Source organism: Papaver somniferum, chromosome 3, assembly GCF_003573695.1.
Source record: "Papaver somniferum cultivar HN1 chromosome 3, ASM357369v1, whole genome shotgun sequence".
Taxonomy (NCBI): Eukaryota; Viridiplantae; Streptophyta; class Magnoliopsida; order Ranunculales; family Papaveraceae; genus Papaver; species Papaver somniferum.
Genome location: NC_039360.1, coordinates 53,879,008 through 53,896,874, shown reverse-complemented (window position 1 = coordinate 53,896,874; position 17,867 = coordinate 53,879,008).

The following is a 17,867-nucleotide window of genomic DNA, read 5'->3' as shown; positions in this document are numbered from 1 at the left end:
CTCGCCTAAAAGGGGGTTAGACACGCGACCCCTAAAACCCTAAAAATCGCGTCAATGACAGTGGACAACTGCGGCAGATTGATCATGGCCATCCAACTTCGCCAGCCTAGTCGGATGGCATAGATTTATTTCTCAAACTCTAACAAAGTAACATTGAGATCATCGACCATTCATCCTCCACAGGGGGTGATCGACCAAGTCATAGCACATCCATAGGGTCCTCAAACAATCACCCAAAGATGGCCGGTTGTGCTACTCAATCCGCGACTTATTCAATCAATCTTTAAAACAACGATGCTTCATGTATATCGATTGTCTTGAGCTGCTTGCTTAAAAGCGATGCATTACATGCATCGAACACATGCAATATTTTATGAATATCGACTCCATAAACAACTTAGTTTTTTGACCACCTAATAGCACTGTATGCTATTCTTTGCGGCAAGTCCCACGACTTGTCCCACTTACTCGAGATATCAAACATGTCAAAAACTGGGGGATACTTACTGGGGTATTGGTCTGGCGATTTACAGCGTGCGGCGTGCAATGGGCCATTACGAGAACGTGTCAAGAAAGGACGGACGATTAACAATGATGGAGTAGTGGGTGAAGGTGTGACCACGCAACGATCACCAGCTCTTACACGATTCCATTACTCCATTACTTAACCTCCTCCACTTATTATGAGATCATAGTTGCGCTCAAATGACTTGTATAAATAGGTTTTCAACCTATTTCAGCGAGAACACAAGTGTTATCAACACAAGTATCTAGAAAACACCAAGAACTGATAACTTACATTCCGCAAGCCAGTTCCACATTCTGATACAAGTCATAAACAACCACACCTTCATAATTCAACATTTTGATCTCAAACACCTTCTTCGCTTGCCTCCTTAAGATCAACCCTTCTCCTTCACTTTGTGACCGAATTGAATCTGGAATGACCATTTCTTGGTTTAGGCTAGAGTTTTACAGATTGATCTCTCGAATCTAAAAGTACTTCCGTGCAGTGCATTGTTTAGGGTTTGAGAGTGATGTAGCCTGATGTTGGCATTTTCATGCTGTGGATGGGGCAAAACGATTTGCTGGTTTTCACGGGATTGAGGAGACGACCGTACGGAGGAGACTCCTTGAACCGAGCGAAATGTTCAACCTCACACAGATGCAATGCAAGAAGGGAGTGCTTTAAATTCGAGAGATCAATCTGTAGTACTCCGGCCTAAACCAAGAAAATGGTCATTCCAGAGTAAATTCGGTCACAAGAGAGGATGGGTTGATCTGTAGGAGGGAAGATGAGAAATGTGTGGAATCAATGGTAATCAAAGATTGTGGGTGTGTTGTGAATTCTAAATAAGATAAGTTCTGAATGATTGAAGTTTCTCAGTTGAGAGTAATTGCTCAATTGATGAGGTGTTGATCTCGTGTTGTCTATGAGAAGTGAGATTCTTGTATATTCAATCATGATTTCAGATACTTATTTATATTTCTGGAATTTTAGACACCATGATCCCATGAAGTGTGACAGTTGATGGAATCAAAGAGTGGGGAAATGGAAATCGTGTTTGAAACCAGTTGCTCATCGTGCGGAGACTTGGTCGATTTTTCATCCACTACTTTGTTAACTCCTTAAACTGATTGCACGACTTGCTCACATTCCATCGTGTGTATGAACACACGTATCGTAGACCGCCAGACCAAAACCCTAGTTAAAATCCCCCATGTGACACGATTGACGTCTCGTGGTTAATTAGTCAGTTGTTGACTTCATGACTTTATGGGACGATGAGTCCATGTATTTGCTGAGTTGAACATGATTTTGCAAAATGTTCTGAAACTTATGAATTGAACGTGTCTGTTGAGACAGAGGTATAATTCTCACATTGATAGTTGAGGCGAGCAAGTATTGCTCATTCGATGAATTGTCGAATATTGATAGTTGAACCAATATTCCTTGATTTGAGCAAATATTGGTTATCTGAGCAAGTGTTACTCGTCTGATAAATTATTGGTAGCGTGACCAAAATAAAACATTAATTAGAATACTGGTAGTTGAACCGAGCATAATTAATAAGAATACTGATCATGAGATCGTCGTAAAGTTATTACTGTTCGAATCTGGAATTATGATCCTTGGACTCAGAAACCCTAATTTTATCAATTGATGACCAATTGATGGTTTATTTCAAAATCAACCATGTAATGAAGGAGGGATCAGCTACCTGGGATCATGGATCGACCATGTAGAGTCCATATGCTCATGTGAGCAGATACCAAGGTCTCTTGAAGAGTTGGTGACTTGTTGATGAAAGAATGATTAAATGCTGGTTTAATCATTTATTCGAAAAATGCTCGTTTGAGCCTTAGATGATAAAACCTAACTAATTATGAAGAGGTGAGGGACCGACCAAGGGGTCATGAAACCAGCCCTGGGTGGTCACGGGAACAACTTACGATCACTCCATGAAATTCCAAAATTATTTGGAAGAGTTTTGGACCTAATACGTGCAATTGCGCAAATTAGGTCAAATCGTGAAAATACGTGGGACCGGCTTCTTACAAGCAAAATAACCAACCTTAGTCGGTCAAGGTAACATGCTCACGTCGCCAACACGTTCGTGTCTCAGTCCTGAGAATTTTGATATTTTCTGGCGTGCGTTTGAGCAACCATTCGAGAAAAAACTGAAACACCGGTAGAGAATACTGTTGCCCTGATTGTAGAAACTGCCCTAGTAACTGAGAACCGTATATTGGTGCATTAATATCCAAGTGCAGGAGTTTCTTTTGATCCTCAATTTGATGCTTCATTCCCGTATCATGAACTAGTTGGTGGATTCAGCGTTCCCATTAGATATGCAGGTTTGTATGAGAAAATATGGAAGAAGTTTGGTCACATGATTGTTGATAAGAACCCTGGACGTGCTTATGCCTTAACAATGCAAGTAGGTATTATCTTGCGTGTCGTGAGTGATATATGCACTAGGGCCAGAAATATTGTGGCTCCAGATATACCCTTTGATTGGGAGTTTAATTTGGAGAATTCAGAAACACTTGGCTTCAATGTGAAGTGGCTTCGTAAGCAAATGAACGCTATCAAGGACTCATGTGAGAACAACATACCCTTTCCCAATGATGTTGTAATGGAGAAAGAAGACAAGATTGCCAGGCTAACCGAAGAGTTGAACAAGGAGAAGGCGGCTTTGCAGGCCTTGAAGGATGCAGAGGAGCGAAAATCCTTTTTTGCTGATTTTCTTTGATTTCCTTTTTCATGATCTCTTGAACTTCTGAACTTCCGAGAGATGTGAGGTTTTGTTTGGGTTTTGATATTAGCTGGTTTTGGATTGGTAGATGGTTAAGGATTTTCTTTTGGATTTGATAGAGATTTTCTTTTAATTTACTTATATTTATTCCAATATCATTACATCGACGAACTAGGCAAACACGCAACAAGCTGTGCCGCAAGTCCTTTTTGAATTCCAAATCCTAACCTATGGAAAATAAACTCCCTCGAACCAGGAGTCATGACATTATTGTGCATGACTTTCTGGACTCTTTTGAGGAGTCCAACCGCCTCTGGAGAAATATGAATTGAATTTTGAATTGAAATATGAATTGAATTTTGATAAATTGCTGAATTTAAATACTGATTGCAAGTATTGCAAACGTTTTGGAGGAAATGAAATACAATGAAATAAAATCCTAAATTCCAAATCCAGACGTCATGAATGCTTCAAACGCCCGGTACCTCAGATGTTTGATAATTTCAGACAAACGCCTTAAGACAATTCTCGTGAATTACTGGTAGGGTTCTGTCGTCTGTGTTGATCAGCTTGTAGTATCCCCCGGTTATGGACTTAGCAACCATAAATGGTCCTTCCCAATTGGAGTTCCTTGTAGAATGAAGACCACGCTGAGCTGCTTTGAGAACCAGGTCCCCTTCATGAAATTTGTTAGGTTTGGTCGACCGTGCCTTGAATATCTTCTGTTGATTCGGAATTCTTCGTGTGACGAAATTCCGTGGCTATGGCACATATGGACATTCGTGCAGAAAGGAGTACCCTTCATAATGTATGTCATGCTTAGCCACATCCTCCGCAATGAATCTCTTGATTGGATGATCAACCTGAAGAAGTTCTGAATCCAACCATTGGGTGTAATATTGTTGAGGCGAAATTATCCACTCATAGAATTTTGCAATTGTTAAATTGTTTGCGGAGTGAAGTCCTTGAACCAAATAAGCATATTTGAAAACTGACGATATGGGCACATGAGAAGAAATAAGACTTTCCTGAGTGCGAAATCTCTTGACGAAAGCGTTTGGATGTTCCTCAGGCTTTTGTGTAAGCTCTGTCAAGGCTTTGACCTCCTCTAGATATTCGAATGGTGAGATATCTTCTTTTTCTTCCCCTGAGTCAGAGGTTTCTTCAGCGGAGAGATGTGTAATCGAAGGTGTTAGTGTCTCCTTCCCATCATGGATCCATGTGCGTCCAAGAATCATGTCATATCCTGGATATTCTCGGATTATGTAAAACTTGGTCTCAGTGCAGACCAAATTTTCCTTGACTTTGAGTATGACGTAGCCGTACGCGTCTCTGGAACTCCTTCGTGATCTCTGATTACCGTGGGGGCATGAATAGCTTCCTGTCGAGTAATGCCGGCGACTCTGAGAGTTTTCTGAGGGATGATGTTGACGGAAGTTCCGACATCAACAAATGCTCTCTTGAACTCGTTTCCTTTGATGTGCACTGTGGTGAGCAGTCCCCAGTCATACATTTCTTTTTCCATCTCTGGAGGCTCAGTAAATGTCTCTTGAATCAGTAGACGCTTGCCTGACACGATGTGGTTTAATGCAGCAGACATATCTTTCCATTTAAGCTTTCGATAAGTATAGCAATTCGTAGATGTGCTCAATTAAGGATTGAACTGCCTCTTTGACGGGAGGTTCAAAAAGAGTGAAGGTTCCGACGGGAAGGGGATCTCTGTGTAATCCTTCATTCCCCAAATTGAGTTCTCCCGATTCGACCTTTTCCTTAAATATACGCTTCAAAGTTTTGCAATCACTTGTGGGATGGCTGACAAATATATGAAAGCGATAATAGCGAGGATTTTCCATGGCCTCTTCAGTTAGTTCCTTCTTGACATATGGCAACTTGATTGCACCGTCTTGAATCTAGGCGTCCAGTAATTTGATAACTTCTTCAATGGAGCAGGGGAAATCAGGTGCTTCTGGATCTTCCATGTGTTGAGGAGGAGCTTGCACATTATCCTTCTTTTGCGCCTTTGAAGGGGTTGAGGAAGTACGCTTACGTTTTGGTTCAACTTTCCGTTTACTTTCTTCCGCAACATCATTTGTGGAATTTTGAAGGTTGTATTGTTTGTTGATCAAACGTCTGCTGCTGTCTCTGGCCTCTCGTGGTTCTTCAGCTTTTGCAGTCTTATTCCTTTTTAATAGAGCAGGTGCAGTAGTTGCCGACCTCTTGGATGCTTCATGGAGTTCTGAGAAGGTCTGGAAACTGAGATTCTCCAATAAGGCTCTGTAGACTGGAATCATTTCGTTGATGCATAAGTCCACAAGTTGCTGCTCTGTGACATTCGGATCATGGCAATTCAACGCTTGAACTCTGAACTTTTTCACATAATCGTTAGGATGTTCGTTGTTCTTTTGAAACATCCTTCCTAGATCAGAGAGGGTAACTTGCTCTGAACAAAGAAATACTTCCTATAGAAAGCATTAATCATTTCTCCCCAACTGTTGATAGTTCCTGGTGCGATGTTGTTGTACCAGGTGTACGCCCCGCCTTTCAAAGACTTTGAAAATTCTTTGAGGCGAACAACATGGTTATGCTCATGTTCACCCAAAGCTTATAGGAACCGAGAAACATGTTCCCGAGCATTGCCGGTTCCGTCGTACAAAGTAAAGGTTGGAGAGATATAACCTTTTGGAAGAGGAATCCTCTGCGTATCAGCAGGGTATGAAGGCTGGTGACGATGAACATGTGGGGTCTTGTCCTTTCCACGGTTCTCCAGAAGGCGTTCCAAATCTTCCCGAGTAATGAAATTCGATGATTCTTTTGCTGATGGATCATTTGAAGCTTTGCGGACTTCATCATCATCCACTGTATGATTCAGAATTACCTCAGGATCAACGTCTGAGGATTTTTCCTTCTCTTTTCCTTTTTCTTGAGTTTTCTCTGACATCTTGTCAGTGAGAGTCTTCAGATAATTAAACAGCTCTTTCTATGTAGTAGCCATATCGGTTTGATTCTGTGCAAGGGTCTCTTGCACTTTGATGAGATCCGCAATGGTAGGTGGTGGGTTTCCTCTGACTTCCTCAGGGTGTCGGCCGAACAGAGGATGACCTTCCGTGTTAGCATGAGGAGGATTAATATCATCACCGCCAGTATTAAAGGCCGGAATTATTTCCGGGATATCCTCATTGTTGTTGTTGCTGGTGCTACCATAGTTCGTGTTAGGATCTGCGATCGTACGTGACCTAAGATCAACCATCTTGTGAAAACTTGAGATTCCAACCGAGAGAATGATCTCCCACTATGGTCACCAATCTGTGGATAGGGCAAAACGATTTGCTGGTTTTCACGGGATTGAGGAGACGACCGTACGGAGGAGACTCCTTGAACCGAGCAAAATGTTCAACCTCACAAAGATGCACTGCAAGAAGGGAGTGCTTTGAATTCGAGAGATCAATCTGTAATACTCCGGCCTAAACCAAGACAATGGTCGTTCCAGAAAAATTCGGTCACAAGAGAGGATGGGTTGATCTGTAGGAGGGAAGCTGAGAAATATGTGGAATCAATGGTAATCAAAGATTGTGGGTGTGTTGTGAATTCTGAATAAGATAAGTTCTGAATGATTGAAGTTGCTCAGTTGAGAGTAATTGCTCAATCGATGAGGCGTTGATCTCGTGTTTTCTATGAGACGTGAGATTCTTGTATATTCAATCATGATTTGAGAGACTTATTTATATTGCTGGAATTGTAGACACCATGATCCCATGAAGTGTGACAGTTGATGGAATCAAAGAGTGGGGAAATGGAAATCGTGTTTGAAACCAATTGCTCATCATGCGGAGACTTGGTCGATTTTCCATCCACTACTTTGTTAACTCCTTCAACTGATGGCACGACTTGCTCACATTCCATCGTGTGTATGAACACACATGCCGTAGGCCGCAAGACCAAAAACCTAGTTAATATCCCCCATGTGACACGATTGATGTCTCGTGGTTAATTAGTCAGTTGTTGACTTCATGACTTTATGGGACGATGAGTCCATGTATTTGTTGAGTTGAACATGATTTTGCAAAACGTTCTGAAGCTCATGAATTGAATGTGTCTGTTGAGACAGAGGTATAATTCTCACGTTGATAGTTGAGGCGAGCAAGTATTGCTCATTCGATGAATTGTTGAATATTGATGGTTGAACCAATATTCCTTGATTTGAGCAAATATTGCTTATCTGAGCAAGTGTTGCTCGTTTGATGAATTATTGGTAGCGTGACCAAAATAAAACATTAATTAGAATACTGGTAGTTGAACCGAGCATAATTAATAAGAATACTGATCATGATATCGTCGTAAAGTTATTAGTGTTCGAATCTGGAATTATGATCCTTGGACTTAGAAACCCTAATTTTATCAATTGATGACCAATTGATGGTTTATTTCAAAATCAACCATGGAATAAAGGAGGGATCGGCTACATGGGATCATGGATCGACCATGTAGCGCCCATATGCTCATGTGAGCAAATACCACGGTCTCTTGATGAGTTGGTGACTTGTTGATGAAAGAATGATTAAATGCTGGTTTAATCATTTATTCGAAAAATGCTCGTCTGAGCCTTAGGTGATAAAACCTAATTAATTATGAAGAGGTGAGGGACCGACCAAGGGGTCATGAAACCGTCCCTGGGTGGTCACGGGATCGACTGACGATCACTCCATGAAATTCCAAAATAATTTGGAAGAGTTTTGGACCTAATACGTGCAATTGCGCAAATTAGGTCAAATCGTGAAAATACGTTGGACCGACTTCTTACAAGCCAAAGAGCCAACCTTGGTCGGTCAAGGTAACATGCTCACGTCGCCAACACATCCGTGTCTCAGTCCTGAGTATTTTGATATTTTCTGGCGTGCGTTTGAGCAACCATTCGAGAAAATATGACAAAATCAGGGTTTTGCTGAAATGAGGAAACTTCATGAGATGAAGGAAAATAATTATAAAATGAAGGAATGTTGAAGCATGGGACCGCTGAGGCCAAGGAATGGTCGTCCGGCCAGTGACCACGGCCTTGTGGTGCTTTTCCTAATTTTATATTATTTTTTCATGAATTTATGAAAATATCATGAAATAAAGGAATTTGTTGAAATTAAGGAGTTTCCTTGAAGTGAAAGAGTTTCCATGGGATCAAGGAAGCAAATAATATTAAAAATAATAAAATAAGGGCGTGTGGGACCGGCTGAGGCATGGCCGGCCGGCTGAGGCCCGGTCCCATGCGTTTTCCCTAATTTTATGTATTTTTATGTATTTTTTCCATGATTTGAAGGAATTTTCATAATTTGAGAGAAATGCCATGAAATCAAGGAATTTCATGGGATCAAGGAAACCTTAAAATAATAATAATAAAATAAAAAGAGTGTGGGACCGGCTGGCTTGGGCCCAGTCCCACGGGTTTCCCTAATTTTATATTATATTTTTCATGGATTTATGAAAACACCATGAGATTAAGGAGTTTTCATGAGATTAGGAAAATAATAATAAAATAATGAGGAACCATGAGGTGTGGGGCCGTCCAGGATCAAGGCATGGCCGGTTGGCCAATAATCACGGCCCCATAATGTTTTTCCCAATTTTATATTATTTCCTTGGTGCGAAGGAAACACCATGAAATTGAGGAGTTTCCTCAAAACGAAAGATATTTGTTCAAATGAAAGGATTTTCATAAGATCAAGGAAAATAACAAAAAATATGATAAAATATAAAACTGGCGTGGGATTGGCCACGACACGGCCGGCCGGCCGGTGAGCCCAATCCCTCAGCACCTTGGTCAATATTTAATTATTTATTATTTTCCTTCCTATTTTGCATAGGTTCATCGTTTCGTCGTATTTTGAAATACTCGTTCATGCGGTGATTGTTAATGCATCATCGTTGACTACACTTGCACCTTTTGAGCCGGGGCTTACTCTGAGGTAGCTCAGACGCCCGTGTGTTGAATATTTATTACTAACCCATGGAATTCTGCTGGGAAGAACCATAGATTGAAGTAACGAAATACATCGAAAATATTTGAATATTTTCGGAAATTCAGTGGATGAATCCAAGAATTTAGAATAATTAACTTATGGATCTATACATAGAACAAGCATTAATTATTCTGACATGAGCTTGTTGGAGCTTCATATCCTTTATATAGTCAGGGAAAACTTGTTGTTTGTATCCTGAAGACGTTATCGCTCTATACTAGCAGAGCAAGCTGTCTAGGAGCCGTCAATCTCGTGATTATATAGAAATAATTACTGAAGTGTTCAGTATTCATGAGATATGTCGTTTTCCACCACCGAGAGATTACATATCTGCATGTACTCCGAGAGAAAGTATTCTCAGTCAGAGGATTCGATGAGAGACCCGTGTCTCAATACTCACATCTGATTGCTGGATCAGGAGTTCGTATAATTATGGGTTTACGATTTTAGCCTTTGTAAAAATCCACCACATTAAGTCCCCTGCTTAATGAGGAAAGCCGTGTTCCTCAGTCAGCATTGAATGGTGATTTTCCGGTCATAACAATATAAGTAATTGAACTTAGTCGTAAGTTAAACGTTACCGGATTTTGATAGTACGAGCAAACCATGACTTGAATGAAGATCCCAGTGGCATGATATAGCATCGTCTAATGAGGATAAATTGGTGTGAACCGCTGATTTGGATGACGGGACCTTGGTCGTTTAGGATTCGCGAACCGGGCCCATATGAGGAAATCCTTATAAAATTAGGTTTTGGAAATAAAATTTCGTATAAAAGGAATTAATCCCTTTTTTTTTTCACGACCAGAGCCTTCATCACCTCTCCATCTTATTCACGTGAACAACAAGAGAAGAATTTTTTTTTTTCCGGAGCATCACCGGCCACCGCTGCCGTCCGATCACCGACCGACCAGACTCCGGACGGCGCCGACCAAGTAAGCTCAATTTATTTATTTTTTGCTGATGTTTATATGAGTTTCATGAAGTGATCATGTTGAAATCATATATGCGCATATATTAGTGCGAGTTTTGTTGAAAAACCCTCATTTTTGAAAATGTATGTTCGTTTGATCGTTAGTTTTGAAAACTAATAATAATCCCTGATTTAGGAGGGATTTTTTTTTAATATATGTAGACCTAGGTCCAGTGATAAAACTTAGTTTATGAGGTTTCATGTGAACCAAGGTTTTATCATAAAAGGAGTGAATTTTCATGAAACCGAAATAAACCTTCGTTTTAGAGAATAACGATAGTACGAAGGAACTTTTTTATACATGAACTTGTGTCCAGTGATAAAATTTTGTTTATGAGCTTTCATGTAAATCAAAACTTTATCTTATAAGGTGTGAGCTCTCACAAAATTGAAATAAACCTTCGTTTTAAAGACGAACGACGATACGAAGGAAAAGAGTTTTTTTTTTATATATAAAATCATGGTATGTCCATGAAAAATATATTTGCATACAAAACCGTGACATGCTTTCACGGAAAAGAGTGTACTTTTTTTTTGCGTGAGTTGTTACTCACTAAAAATAAAACGTGAGTTTTTATTTCATGTTCTGCAAACATATATTTTCAAAACTGATTTTTGGATAATGTTCAAAGTAAACAATTATTTATGATGAGATATTGTTTTAGTTTTTAATAATTCCATGGTGAATGTTCACGCAGTAGAAATATTCATGATTTTATGAAAATCTAAGTTTCGTTCGTCTTTTGCAGGTTTCGAAGAAACGAACGAGTTTTGAGGTGTTTAACTCTTGGATTACTAATATCACTGTCGTTAGTGGAATCGTAAAGAGGTAAGAGTTAAGAATTACCATTAGATGCTTGTACTTCCTTGATTTATATCTGGGCGACATACTGAAGTAGAATGTAGTGTGAACTTTATAACTACTCAGGAAAGATGTCCAACTCCCAAGCTAACGACACTCCAAGGAACGAAATGTGTATTGATGATGATACCTCCAGAGATGAGACATGCATGGATGAGAGTTCCGTTAGCGAAGAATAGGATGAAGCCTCTGTAATTAAGAATGTCCCGAATATAGATGATGCATTTTTTGTGGAGGTTGAGCAGGAAACTGAGAATCATCTCAAATCTCCAGTGTATCGTCTTCTGATAAATCCCAGAAATGTTACTCAGAAGAAATTGGTGACTCCTAAGACAGTGATCCGGTTTTGTCTTGAACGAGGGATCTTCCTTGCATCAATCATAGAGTTTAAGCTTTCTCGACGACCTTTGGAAAAGTTCTCTGGATGGGCGAGACATATGCTGGGTTTCCCTCATGTCAGGGCTGTGCTCGATCAGGCGCAAGTGACGAGAGCTATTCAGGCTTCTGGAGACTTATTCATTTTTCATGATACGAGAGGTATTGTGGCTCTACTTTCTCGTTGGTGTATTCCTACTCACACCTTTATATGCAGATGGGGAGAGTTTACCGTTACCTTAGAGGATGTGTCTGCTTTGATGCATCTCCCAATCACGGGCAATCTCCCTGGAGATCTTTCAGATGAGGAGATTGCAATTTCCAACATCTTGACAGCTGGAATGGAGGAAGTGAATAAGGCGTCTGGCAGTAAAGGTTGTTATGCTCACTGGTTGACACGCTGGTGGCCAAAAGACGAGGTTTCTGATAGTCTCGTCGTTGACACGCTTGCCTCCTTAAGATCAACCCTTCTCCTTCACTTTGTGACCGAATTGAATCTGAGTAACATTTCTGGGATTTATCAGAAGACGATACACTGGAGATTTGAGATGATTCTCAGTTTCCTGCTCAACCTCCACAAAAAATGCATCATCTATATTCGGGACATTCTTAATTACAGAGGCTTCATCCTATTCTTCGCTAACGGAACTCTCATCCATGCATGTCTCGTTTAATATTTAATTATTTATTATTTTCCTTCCTATTTTGCATAGGTTCATCGTTTCGTCGTATTTTGAAATACTCGTTCATGCGGTGATTGTTAATGCATCATCGTTGACTACACTTGCACCTTTTGAGCCGGGGCTTACTCTGAGGTAGCTCAGACGCCCGTGTGTTGAATATTTATTACTAACCCATGGAATTCTGCTGGGAAGAACCATAGATTGAAGTAACGAAATACATCGAAAATATTTGAATATTTTCGGAAATTCAGTGGATGAATCCAAGAATTTAAGAATAATTAACTTATGGATCTATACTATCAGAACAAGCATTAATTATTCTGACATGAGCTTGTTGGAGCTTCATATCCTTTATATAGTCAGGGAAAACTTGTTGTTTGTATCCTGAAGACGTTATCGCTCTATACTAGCAGAGCAAGCTGTCTAGGAGCCGTCAATCTCGTGATTATATATAGAAATAATTACTGAAGTGTTCAGTATTCATGAGATATGTCGTTTTCCAACCGAGAGATTACATATCTGCATGTACTCCGAGAGAAAGTATTCTCAGTCAGAGGATTCGATGAGAGACCCGTGTCTCAATACTCACATCTGATTGCTGGATCAGGAGTTCGTATAATTATGGGTTTACGATTTTAGCCTTTGTAGAAAATCCACCATCTACATTAAGTCCCCTGCTTAATGAGGAAAGCCGTGTTCCTCAGTCAGCATTGAATGGTGATTTTCCGGTCATAACAATATAAGTAATTGAACTTAGTCGTAAGTTAAAACGTTACCGGATTTTGATAGTACGAGCAAACCATGACTTGAATGAAGATCCCAGTGGCATGATATAGCATCGTCTAATGAGGATAAATTGGTGTGAACCGCTGATTTGGATGACGGGACCTTGGTCGTTTAGGATTCGCGAACCGGGCCCATATGAGGAAATCCTTATAAAATTAGGTTTTGGAAATAAAATTTCGTATAAAAGGAATTAATCCCTTTTTTTTTTCACGACCAGAGCCTTCATCACCTCTCCATCTTATTCACGTGAACAACAAGAGAAGAATTTTTTTTTTTCCGGAGCATCACCGGCCACCGCTGCCGTCCGATCACCGACCGACCAGACTCCGGACGGCGCCGACCAAGTAAGCTCAATTTATTTATTTTTTGCTGATGTTTATATGAGTTTCATGAAGTGATCATGTTGAAATCATATATGCGCATATATTAGTGCGAGTTTTGTTGAAAAACCCTCATTTTTGAAAATGTATGTTCGTTTGATCGTTAGTTTTGAAAACTAATAATAATCCCTGATTTAGGAGGGATTTTTTTTTAATATATGTAGACCTAGGTCCAGTGATAAAACTTAGTTTATGAGGTTTCATGTGAACCAAGGTTTTATCATAAAAGGAGTGAATTTTCATGAAACCGAAATAAACCTTCGTTTTAGAGAATAACGATAGTACGAAGGAACTTTTTTATACATGAACTTGTGTCCAGTGATAAAATTTTGTTTATGAGCTTTCATGTAAATCAAAACTTTATCTTATAAGGTGTGAGCTCTCACAAAATTGAAATAAACCTTCGTTTTAAAGACGAACGACGATACGAAGGAAAAGAGTTTTTTTTTTATATATAAAATCATGGTATGTCCATGAAAAATATATTTGCATACAAAACCGTGACATGCTTTCACGGAAAAGAGTGTACTTTTTTTTTGCGTGAGTTGTTACTCACTAAAAATAAAACGTGAGTTTTTATTTCATGTTCTGCAAACATATATTTTCAAAACTGATTTTTGGATAATGTTCAAAGTAAACAATTATTTATGATGAGATATTGTTTTAGTTTTTAATAATTCCATGGTGAATGTTCACGCAGTAGAAATATTCATGATTTTATGAAAATCTAAGTTTCGTTCGTCTTTTGCAGGTTTCGAAGAAACGAACGAGTTTTGAGGTGTTTAACTCTTGGATTACTAATATCACTGTCGTTAGTGGAATCGTAAAGAGGTAAGAGTTAAGAATTACCATTAGATGCTTGTACTTCCTTGATTTATATCTGGGCGACATACTGAAGTAGAATGTAGTGTGAACTTTATAACTACTCAGGAAAGATGTCCAACTCCCAAGCTAACGACACTCCAAGGAACGAAATGTGTATTGATGATGATACCTCCAGAGATGAGACATGCATGGATGAGAGTTCCGTTAGCGAAGAATAGGATGAAGCCTCTGTAATTAAGAATGTCCCGAATATAGATGATGCATTTTTTGTGGAGGTTGAGCAGGAAACTGAGAATCATCTCAAATCTCCAGTGTATCGTCTTCTGATAAATCCCAGAAATGTTACTCAGAAGAAATTGGTGACTCCTAAGACAGTGATCCGGTTTTGTCTTGAACGAGGGATCTTCCTTGCATCAATCATAGAGTTTAAGCTTTCTCGACGACCTTTGGAAAAGTTCTCTGGATGGGCGAGACATATGCTGGGTTTCCCTCATGTCAGGGCTGTGCTCGATCAGGCGCAAGTGACGAGAGCTATTCAGGCTTCTGGAGACTTATTCATTTTTCATGATACGAGAGGTATTGTGGCTCTACTTTCTCGTTGGTGTATTCCTACTCACACCTTTATATGCAGATGGGGAGAGTTTACCGTTACCTTAGAGGATGTGTCTGCTTTGATGCATCTCCCAATCACGGGCAATCTCCCTGGAGATCTTTCAGATGAGGAGATTGCAATTTCCAACATCTTGACAGCTGGAATGGAGGAAGTGAATAAGGCGTCTGGCAGTAAAGGTTGTTATGCTCACTGGTTGACACGCTGGTGGCCAAAAGACGAGGTTTCTGATAGTCTCGTCGTTGACACGCTTGCCTCCTTAAGATCAACCCTTCTCCTTCACTTTGTGACCGAATTGAATCTGAGTAACATTTCTGGGATTTATCAGAAGACGATACACTGGAGATTTGAGATGATTCTCAGTTTCCTGCTCAACCTCCACAAAAAATGCATCATCTATATTCGGGACATTCTTAATTACAGAGGCTTCATCCTATTCTTCGCTAACGGAACTCTCATCCATGCATGTCTCGTTTAATATTTAATTATTTATTATTTTCCTTCCTATTTTGCATAGGTTCATCGTTTCGTCGTATTTTGAAATACTCGTTCATGCGGTGATTGTTAATGCATCATCGTTGACTACACTTGCACCTTTTGAGCCGGGGCTTACTCTGAGGTAGCTCAGACGCCCGTGTGTTGAATATTTATTACTAACCCATGGAATTCTGCTGGGAAGAACCATAGATTGAAGTAACGAAATACATCGAAAATATTTGAATATTTTCGGAAATTCAGTGGATGAATCCAAGAATTTAAGAATAATTAACTTATGGATCTATACTATCAGAACAAGCATTAATTATTCTGACATGAGCTTGTTGGAGCTTCATATCCTTTATATAGTCAGGGAAAACTTGTTGTTTGTATCCTGAAGACGTTATCGCTCTATACTAGCAGAGCAAGCTGTCTAGGAGCCGTCAATCTCGTGATTATATATAGAAATAATTACTGAAGTGTTCAGTATTCATGAGATATGTCGTTTTCCAACCGAGAGATTACATATCTGCATGTACTCCGAGAGAAAGTATTCTCAGTCAGAGGATTCGATGAGAGACCCGTGTCTCAATACTCACATCTGATTGCTGGATCAGGAGTTCGTATAATTATGGGTTTACGATTTTAGCCTTTGTAGAAAATCCACCATCTACATTAAGTCCCCTGCTTAATGAGGAAAGCCGTGTTCCTCAGTCAGCATTGAATGGTGATTTTCCGGTCATAACAATATAAGTAATTGAACTTAGTCGTAAGTTAAAACGTTACCGGATTTTGATAGTACGAGCAAACCATGACTTGAATGAAGATCCCAGTGGCATGATATAGCATCGTCTAATGAGGATAAATTGGTGTGAACCGCTGATTTGGATGACGGGACCTTGGTCGTTTAGGATTCGCGAACCGGGCCCATATGAGGAAATCCTTATAAAATTAGGTTTTGGAAATAAAATTTCGTATAAAAGGAATTAATCCCTTTTTTTTTTCACGACCAGAGCCTTCATCACCTCTCCATCTTATTCACGTGAACAACAAGAGAAGAATTTTTTTTTTTCCGGAGCATCACCGGCCACCGCTGCCGTCCGATCACCGACCGACCAGACTCCGGACGGCGCCGACCAAGTAAGCTCAATTTATTTATTTTTTGCTGATGTTTATATGAGTTTCATGAAGTGATCATGTTGAAATCATATATGCGCATATATTAGTGCGAGTTTTGTTGAAAAACCCTCATTTTTGAAAATGTATGTTCGTTTGATCGTTAGTTTTGAAAACTAATAATAATCCCTGATTTAGGAGGGATTTTTTTTTAATATATGTAGACCTAGGTCCAGTGATAAAACTTAGTTTATGAGGTTTCATGTGAACCAAGGTTTTATCATAAAAGGAGTGAATTTTCATGAAACCGAAATAAACCTTCGTTTTAGAGAATAACGATAGTACGAAGGAACTTTTTTATACATGAACTTGTGTCCAGTGATAAAATTTTGTTTATGAGCTTTCATGTAAATCAAAACTTTATCTTATAAGGTGTGAGCTCTCACAAAATTGAAATAAACCTTCGTTTTAAAGACGAACGACGATACGAAGGAAAAGAGTTTTTTTTTTATATATAAAATCATGGTATGTCCATGAAAAATATATTTGCATACAAAACCGTGACATGCTTTCACGGAAAAGAGTGTACTTTTTTTTTGCGTGAGTTGTTACTCACTAAAAATAAAACGTGAGTTTTTATTTCATGTTCTGCAAACATATATTTTCAAAACTGATTTTTGGATAATGTTCAAAGTAAACAATTATTTATGATGAGATATTGTTTTAGTTTTTAATAATTCCATGGTGAATGTTCACGCAGTAGAAATATTCATGATTTTATGAAAATCTAAGTTTCGTTCGTCTTTTGCAGGTTTCGAAGAAACGAACGAGTTTTGAGGTGTTTAACTCTTGGATTACTAATATCACTGTCGTTAGTGGAATCGTAAAGAGGTAAGAGTTAAGAATTACCATTAGATGCTTGTACTTCCTTGATTTATATCTGGGCGACATACTGAAGTAGAATGTAGTGTGAACTTTATAACTACTCAGGAAAGATGTCCAACTCCCAAGCTAACGACACTCCAAGGAACGAAATGTGTATTGATGATGATACCTCCAGAGATGAGACATGCATGGATGAGAGTTCCGTTAGCGAAGAATAGGATGAAGCCTCTGTAATTAAGAATGTCCCGAATATAGATGATGCATTTTTTGTGGAGGTTGAGCAGGAAACTGAGAATCATCTCAAATCTCCAGTGTATCGTCTTCTGATAAATCCCAGAAATGTTACTCAGAAGAAATTGGTGACTCCTAAGACAGTGATCCGGTTTTGTCTTGAACGAGGGATCTTCCTTGCATCAATCATAGAGTTTAAGCTTTCTCGACGACCTTTGGAAAAGTTCTCTGGATGGGCGAGACATATGCTGGGTTTCCCTCATGTCAGGGCTGTGCTCGATCAGGCGCAAGTGACGAGAGCTATTCAGGCTTCTGGAGACTTATTCATTTTTCATGATACGAGAGGTATTGTGGCTCTACTTTCTCGTTGGTGTATTCCTACTCACACCTTTATATGCA